General features: G+C 37.6%; 1 long non-coding RNA gene across 1 annotated transcript; it reads right to left on the reverse strand.

The window, feature by feature from the left end:
- Positions 1 to 2,462: 2,462 nt before the first annotated feature.
- On the reverse strand, positions 2,463 to 5,265 carry LOC148210824 (uncharacterized). The gene is made up of 2 exons (XR_015791798.1): positions 4,514 to 5,265; positions 2,463 to 2,754 (listed from the first exon to the last, which is right to left on the reverse strand). It is a non-coding gene; the product is annotated as an uncharacterized LOC148210824 (long non-coding RNA).
- Positions 5,266 to 9,458: the final 4,193 nt, after the last annotated feature.

The following is a 9,458-nucleotide window of genomic DNA, read 5'->3' on the forward strand; positions in this document are numbered from 1 at the left end:
ATTATTCTATAAAATTGTTCTTGATTTAACTCGATTAAAGAAGATAATCAAATGATGTATCGAGAAAAAAAATTAATATATGTGATACTAAAAGTTTAAAATTCGTGAAAACATATATCTGTTTGAATCATGTTTAGTCTAAAATACCTCCACCCATTTTTGTTTTGACTTGAGCTACATAACATTATTATTATTACCTTGCTATAGTAACAATTGAATATATCTGTTTATAAATCTAGTCCTTGTGAGAAATTTTCCAATTTTAATGCAATGACATATCTGTATATGAATAACACTATATATAACTATGAGGGTAAGATTTGATGATGTCCTCAACATATTTTCTTTTGAACCTTTCATTCTCCATTCTCCATATGTCTCCCATAGGAAGATTTTTTGAGATCACAAAATCTACATGGGCCATTATTCATTTATATGTTATCCATTTTTTTTTTTACATTTTTGCTTTTGATATCTCTTCTATAAGTGGGAGAATATTATACATATCTAGATTCTAAAGATTAAACAAAAACATAATCATCATCCTCACTTATAGAAGAGAGACTAATGGGTTACAAAATATGGTAAATTTGTGTTTTTGTTTGATAAATAAATCAAGTGGTCTTGGAATAGAATGATAAACACAAATCAAGTGATCTTGCTTGATAACTTAAAAGTATAATTTTGTGTTTTTTTCTTTAATTTGGGGTGGTTTTAAAGGGAGGAAAAAAAAAGAGCAACACCATTTTGACCTTTGGAACATAAGGTTCAGTCTTTTTAGTTTTAGCCTCGATACTTTTACTTTGCAAATTCTATTATAGTTTCTATGCTATTTATGTTGGGTGTGTTGTATTTTGTAAAAACAAATATCTATTTAATAAAGTTTTATTCAATAAATTTGTTGTTGAATCATAGCTTTGCATTGTCCAAAATCCAATAAACTAAACATCCAAGGTTATTTTTGATGTAATCCGGACAGTATATATACTGGATATATAGTTGATATACAGGGTATATATTTGATATACCCCTGATATATGAATGGATAATATCCCGTGAATAAGTTCAAGGGTCTATAGTATATGGATAAGGCTGGGTATCTTATCCTGGCAACACTATGGATACTGCCCACTCTGTAAAGGTTACAGACGACTCAATCCAGGTCGTTCGTGTAGAGACATGCGAGTGGGGGTATCCTATACAATGAGTTTGTATAAGACCGGACCACGAAATAGACAATCTTTAGATGTAACACCGTTAACTAATAGGTTGCTATTTCTTAGGATGACCAGAAAACTCATTCTCAATCCTGAGTGAGTTATGGACTCCTGCCCGTGAGAGCTCGTCCTTTGATCTGTATGGGTGAGAGTGGCCCGAGTCGCCGACTCAACATTCCTACCATTTTGGGGACGAGACCGAGTGGGGAGCTGGGAACATAACTTCACAAGATGGAATTCACTCTTCCCCGACTTTAGGGGAGTAGGTGAGTGTTCCCTTAAATGCTGACTCCGGGACTTGAACAAGGGGCCCTACCCTCTCATTGGCCGAGAGGGACTTCCGGTTATTGGTTGGACCATAACCGGGTTGTTCATTAGAGGAGCAGTGGTGTTTAGGGAGTAAGATGTAACTCAGGGGTAAAACGGTAATTTGACCCAACTTGAGTTACGAACACTCGTGAAGGATTACTCGTCATTAATGGTCGTATATCCATGGACACGAAAATATTTTGCAGTGAGAAGAGTGCAACTGCGGGTCTTTAGTGGAATGACCGGTAGTTAACGAATCTAGATTAACTCGGTCAATGAGTTTGATCGATTAATCTTGCATCGTTGGAGCTTCGGATCTGTAGGTCCATTAGGTCCCCTTGCTAGCTCATAACGGGTAAAACGAGGATAAAATTTTTTGGAAGAATTTGAATTGTTCAAATTACTTAAGGGATTATATGTATATTGATACATTATAATATATAGTTAATTGTAAATTAAAACTATATATTATGAGAGATATTATTTGAATGAGATTCAAATAAAATTAATATGAATGAGATTCATATTAAAACTTTAGGTTAAAAATAATGTGCATAAGATGTACATTAAAACTATAGGTTATACGAGAGAAATGTTTTAGTGTAACGCCCCAGGAATTTCACCATTTCCTAACAGGGACCGTTACTAAGCCTACCTAAAATTTTCGCATAAACAAGAGAATTCTCCTCACAACAACACTAAGCAATAAAACTACCACGCTTCTGCTGCGCTACTCTGATTTCCCACACTCACGAGAGCTTGAACAATTAGAACAACAACACTAATGTTTTAAGAGAAACTCAATCCTATATAGATAAACCATTTAATACCGACTTCACATTAACTAAACCCTTCAAGGAAACCTTACTAACTATAAACCATCCACTAGATGAATATTAACATCTCGAATGGCAATGAAGCAAAAGCTAATTCAAGTACGATCAACTTAAACAAATGTATTCATAATTATCCTAAATAAATTACAATCCCGTAGTTCAAGAGGCTAACAAAATGAATGCTCTAAAAGAATAATGAATCGGCAATCTTACAACATCCTTTAGACAATAAAAGTAAGCAAAACCAGCCACTACCAACTCAACTATAACATTAAATGGCCACAACTATCCTAACTCAATGAAATTAATTGTACACAGCATAGCTAATGGTCCTTCCGATCAAGACTCCTCCTCGCCATCACCGTCCCAAGAGCTAGCTCGATACCTGCAAACTGGAGGGGAAAAAAGGGATGAGTACAACCACAGTACTCAGTAAGCAGCCCTTATCTGAAGGGTCACACACAAACAGCATGCTTATCAAGGAACAACACGTCATGCTTATTAAAGGATCAACACACACACATCATACTCAACCAAATCATGAAACATTCACAGTCATACTTTTCATCACATTATGCACTCAAACATAGACACATTCTATAAAATTCAGTGACAACCACAACCAGGAACACATTAACTACCAGTACCAACCTCTAGTCTCCCTAACATCACAAGTACCTCTACGCTTATCACAGCTACTCTAGCCTTCCACAGTTAACTCCTTCGAGCAGAGTCGGCCCCTGACCATTTATACCCAGAGCCCCGACCCTGCAGAATCGGCTCTCGACCATTTATACCCGAGACCTTGAACTCTGCATCGACCCTCGACTATTTATACCTGAGGCCTCGATGTCTTACAATCTATTGGCCCTTGACCATTTATACCCAAGGCCCCAATAGTTCTCCTTTCGAAAGACTCCTCGCATCGACCCCCGACCATTTATACTCGAGGCCTCGACGCTCATCTTTATCCAATATTGGCGTATCGACCCCCGACCATTTATACCTGAGGCCTCGATACCCAATTAGTGACGTATCAGCCCTCGACCATTTATACCCGAGGCCCTGACACTCACCCATTCACTTCGTAACTTTCATAACTCCACATATCATTTCTAGCCTCCAACCAGGATTCCAGTACTAATTCCCTAATAACTCCAACCACCACAACGCCCATCAACAACACCACCACTAGTATGATTTCAATGCATCCCTCAGCTCACCAACACAATTCAGCATGCTTCCAATCATAAACATCATTCTATTAGCAAAACAATAAACCAAACATGCTTTCACCACATATCAATTCTTAACAACCTCGCCACAGTGAGTTTAGTCATAACAAAACATAATCAACAAATTGCAAACGATTGAAGCCCAACATAATTCATCCAAACACTTAATATCCAACGTCCATATCCAATAAGCACTACCAGATATAATAAACAACTCATGAGACACGCCAAACACTTCATACAAATTCAGACAACAAACATTCCCAAAATAAATCCACTTTAACGAACATTCCCTTAAACATACATCATTCTACAACAGATCTCAGCAACTCAACAATACAAAATTCCCACTATTATCACCGACGGACATTCAACACTACCCAGGCATACAAACCAACATAAACAAGAGTTACACTGCATAACAACGTATCAGAACCAATATTAAAAGTCATAAACAGCACATCGGCAACCAAATAACAAACATCAACGCACGCACCCGCCCCCGTGCTACTTACTTTGTCATGTCCCAAAATTCTCACAAGAGTCCTACTTGCTACTACGCCATGCCTCATGCATCCACGATCTCATAACAGTCCAATATGCAATACACCAAAATGATCGTATGTAAAAGCCAATCAATCTAAAATAGTCCAACATGATCCAACAGCTCCAACAGGCATCGTTCACAGAAAAGCACAATAAACCACTAAACCAAAATATAATTGATAAATACCCAGCATACATCAAACACAACCACGTAATTTTTCCAAGACATATCAACAGTTTTATTAACAATGACGTTTATTAAATGATATCAACGACAAGCAACATGCAAGTATCACACATGGGCACACTAGCAAACAACCATATCATCTCAGCACACAACAACCAATCCCTCCAGTAAGAAACTACTTACTACAAAGTTCTAATGCGCTACCAAGTTCACCGAAGGGTTCCTCACTATAAAACCTCTTGGGTAAGGAGTGGGTCGACGCCGAGGAGGTTCAGGCATCCAAAACTGAGTTCGAATGTCCTTATGCTTGCTGTTCCGATGTCAAAAGCGATGGGTAACTACGATTTGGGTCCGAATAGGAGTGGGTAACGTCGAATCAAAGCCCGAAAGGGGTGGGTAACACTAACCAAGCTCCGTTTGGGTATGGGTCAACACCGAAGGTCACCGGGGGGAAGAAAACGCCGCGGATCTGGGCCAAGCACGAGCTGTTCGCTTCTGTCCGAGTTGGGGAGAGGTGCTGCAGGTACGGGGCGCCAAAGGACGCGACGTCGAGGGGAAAGCCGCCGTCAAGGCAGCCGGATCTGGCGAGAATCAGAGCAGTCACGCGTCGCCGCCACCAGACTCGCTCGTGGTTTGCCCGAAGGTGTCGGACCTGGGCAATCGTCGTCGCCACCCGCCGCAGCTGCTGCTGCCTACGACGTCGGAGAGAAGGTCGCGCCGCCGCTGGATGGGTCGTCGGGACTGCTCGTGGTTCGCCGTCGCGCCGGTTCGTCGGGTCTGGTGCAAATGACGTTGGAGAACCGGTCGCCATCGTACCACAGTCGGGTCGCTGCTGGAACTCATGGGCGACGCCGTCGCTGGAGGGCCAGGTCGCCGTAGGGAGCTGTTGCCGGTGCTGCTTCGCCGGAGAAGAAAAGCAAGGGAAGGGGGGGCGGCGGCTCCAAAACGAGAGGAAGAAGAAGAAGAAAGGAAAAATAAAAAGAAAAGAAAAAGAAAAAAAAAACCAAAATAGATTTAGGGTTTTTTTTTTCTTTTCTTTATTTTGTTTTAAAACCAATAGCCCAATTCCCAAATCTTAATGAGGCCCAACTAAAACTACAATGGTCCAAAACAAAAGCCCAATAATTATGCTTTAGAAATAAAATAAACCCCACAACAACCTGAAATAAAATAGTTAACTTAAACTCTAAAACCCAAGAATAATAATTCAAAGAAAAGTAGAATTTAGGAAGGAAAATCCTAAAACTCGTGAATTTAGAATTTAACTAAAAATCTCCTACACAGGTCGAGAACTTAAATTATCTTAATCCAAAGAAATTAAACTTAATTCTAATTTAGCCAAAAATTAGAATTTCAAAGTTAGAAAATCCAAGAATTAAAGTTATCAACTTAGGGAAAAATCCAAAGACACTATTTATCTCTTAAAATAAACGAGTCAGAGAACGCGGGGCGTTACATTTAGAATATGATTCTAATTTTATAATAAATAATTAAGTGTTAATTATTTATGTATATATATATATTTATTAATTATTAATTGGATTAATAGTTAATTATATTAATTAATTTTATATATATATTAATTATTATATATTTATTATTATTATATATATTATAATAATTATTATATATATATATATATTAATATTAATAATAATATTATTATTATTAATATTAAACTCCCCTACCAAATTGCAGGGGAGTGGGAGGTTTTTGTGACGTGGGGAGTTACCCACGTCACCCTTCTTCTTCAAGAGTTGGGGAATGAAAAAAACAGAAGGTTACAGGAAAACTCCCAGAATTGCTCTCAAAATTCTCTCAATCTCTCCCTCTCTTATATCAAGATGCTACCACTAGCACGATCCCGAGACCCAAGAGGATAGCGAGGAAGATCCGGTGGTGGTGTTCGAGGGGGATTCACTGAAAAACGATCTTCAAAGGTTTGAATTTCCTCTGTATTTTCCCTCTGTAAAATTCGATTTTGTATCCCGAAAATCAGCAACGAAAGTCTGTTTCCGCTCCGGGATTCACATCCCTTCAATTTATTGAATGAAAAAACTTGTCTACTTTTAGTACTAAGTTTCTCAAACAACCTTATATCATTTTATGACTTCTAAATCTATGTTTTCTACTTTGTTTCCTTGTGTTGGGAATGACAAAGTGTACTGACAAAAAGTAAAATAAATATTTGTTTTATGATTTTAATTAATAAAGTAAAAACGTTTTTTCTTTTCTCTTTTTAAACCAAATCAAGCATCCTTATGCATGGGGAAGATTATGAGCTTTTGGTAAAAATTTTGAGCGTGTTATTCGATTCCATCCGGCTCCGGCGAGTGCACGCCTGAGCTCGGAGTTGTGTTAACCTTGGGGAGCAACCGGCGTACATACGATTTAGCACCGTGGTCGTGCCGAAATTGCATTCAAAACGGCACAACAATCGTTTTCATCTAATTCCTCTCTCAATTTCCAACACGTTGAACATGGTTAAATAATCTATCCATAAATACTCTCCATCAACTATAAATTCACCACTTCTCCCTCTCAATCATCACTCAATTTTTTCTCTCTCTCGCTCCCTCTAATTCCCTCCCCAACTCAATTTCCCTCTCTGTTCTTTTTTGAGTTCTTATTTTTCTTCTCCTTCTCCTAGCCTTTCTCATTCTTCGGTTTTCAAACATGACGAACCCGAATGCGGTAACATCCAACCCGAAACTCGAATGTGATATGTCACAAATCAACATGTTGGTGGACTCGATGAGGGCCTCATCTCCTAGTCGTATTAAATCCAACGACCACAACTCTGGGATGGTAAATCAATTGAAGTAGGAGAGAAAATCATGGATTGTGAAGTATACAATATGGTGTTTATATAAAAGCTAATACTCTCTAGGATTAATAATAATAAACAATAATAGTAATTTATGTTAATTTCTTTGATCATATTGTGAGATTTGATTTCATATGTATTTAATTAGTATTAAGAGTAATAAATTTGCAACAGCTTCACCATCCTTCGACATTGCAGGTGATGGACCAAATAATTGATGCTTCTCAATGGAAGAAAATAGTAATATTTTTGGACTATGATGGTACGCTCTCCCCTATTGTGGACGACCCAGATTGAGCTTTCATGTCTGATGCGGTCAGTCAATTTACTTATTTGTACTATTATGATTAATTACATTTGATTTTATACAATAAAGTTTTTTTTTTACTTTCTATTAAAATGCCCGTACATGTGAAATAAATAGATGAGAAAAGCTTTGCAAAAAGTAGGGAAAAGATTCCCCACTACAATAGTTACAGGGAGACAAATAGATAAGGTATGGTGATTACTTATTTTCTATTTTTCAAATATTATAACAAAGTACAAATATCCATTAATTTTTGTTAATTATATTATATGTTTTTTGTTATAGATCTATGAGTTTGTGCGACTGGACGAATTATATAATGGGGAAGTCATGGGATGGATATCAGAGGACCGAATCACAAGAATGCGAGTGACCTTTGATTACGCTTGTTTACATGCGTAAAAAGAAGGTTTTAGATGCTGTTTTTACTATGTTTCAGCTTTGTTTCGGAATTTTCTCGATCGTTTGAGTTTCAATTCATGCAAAATTCATATACTATGGTTTGTGGATGGCTTATGTTGTATTTATGACATTTTAGGACCATTTGGGAGTGCAAATTAATCAAAAGAAGCGAAAAGACAAAAAATATACCTCAGGAGGCGCCAGGCGCCTGGGAAGCCTGCAGAAAACAGTTTTTCTTCCAACTTTGCCCTTAATGAAACGCGTCTTCCAATGCGTTTTGGTGGTTCCAACCGATGCATACGTGTAGAAGAAGTGTTCCACTATCAGTTTGAGCACGATTTGGTCAGTCAAAAGAGTTGGAAATGGGTGATTCACCATCGTTTTAGGACCTACCTAACCAATTCTGCACAGCTATAAATTCCAGCAACTTCTCCACCAAAATCATCAAGCCTTGCTTCCTTCTCTTGATCATTTTTAGTGTTTCTTTGTTGCTTTCTAAGTACTTTTGAGTTGCTTTCATTAGTTGCTTTTGGTTTTTAAATCCCGAGGACTTTACATTCTTTTATTGAGCTTTGTGTTGTTTCCATTCGTACTTAGTTATTTTCTACTTATTCAAATATATAAAAATCTAGCACTTTGCTTATCTTCTCTTTGCCTTTACTTTATTTTTAGTTAAGAGAGTTGTGTTTTTGGAGGAAAGAGCACGTGACACTCCCCCTTGCTTGAAAGAGAAGGGCGAAGCTCTCAATCCCGATAAAAACTCTCCGTTAGTTAACTTTTGTTTTTCACACATGCATTCCACATTCAACCATTTTACTTGCTGTATTTTCTTCAATATGTCTTTCTAAATTCCCGTCTCTAGCCCGGTTATGGATAGTTAGCCTTTTATGTCTAAAAAGGGTTGCTAAGAAGTAGTGTTTTTACTTTCCATTCATTGCTCAACATGTTTTCCCAAAAAGTTAGGATTTAGAGAAGGCCACTGTAAGTCTTAACAAGTCAATACTGAAAAGGTTGCTTATTTGCATTGTTGAGTGATTAAACCGAGGAGAGGAGCGCCTTAGACATAAGGGTTCCGCTTAAGTAGCCTAGACATAGGACCTTAACCCGAGGTTGCGACTATTTCCATCCTAAAACTAAGATATATCTCATAATAGACATATTAGGGAATGTCTTAGGACTTTGAACTTGCTTAGACATAAGTAAAGTGAAAAGCGTAGTCGTTAGTTTCTAAAGTAAAATGCATATTATCCTTAGCATGTCCTTGATTCTTTGTTGGCTAACTTGAAGTAAATCGGGCTAGGTTTTATTATTATAAGTCCAAATCCCAAATCCGTTCTAAAATGTTAAGAAACCCTTGAGAGTTGGATCTAAGAACCTTGCTAACGAACAAGACCCATAGAACTCAATCCCAAAAACCCCGAAAACAAGTATGGAATCAACCCAAGGAAAAGTTTTAGAACGGATTACCTTGATGATCAATATCAAGAGTAGAGAAAACTTGTTTCTAAACTCGTGATTCGAATCACTCCACAAGAGGTATGATCAACACCGCTTGAATGATCCTAAGATGCAAATTCTAAAGACACAAGAAA

This window comes from Momordica charantia (assembly GCF_013281855.1).
Source record: "Momordica charantia cultivar OHB3-1 chromosome 6 unlocalized genomic scaffold, Mcharantia_2.0 BLBB01000006.1, whole genome shotgun sequence".
NCBI lineage: Eukaryota > Viridiplantae > Streptophyta > Magnoliopsida > Cucurbitales > Cucurbitaceae > Momordica > Momordica charantia.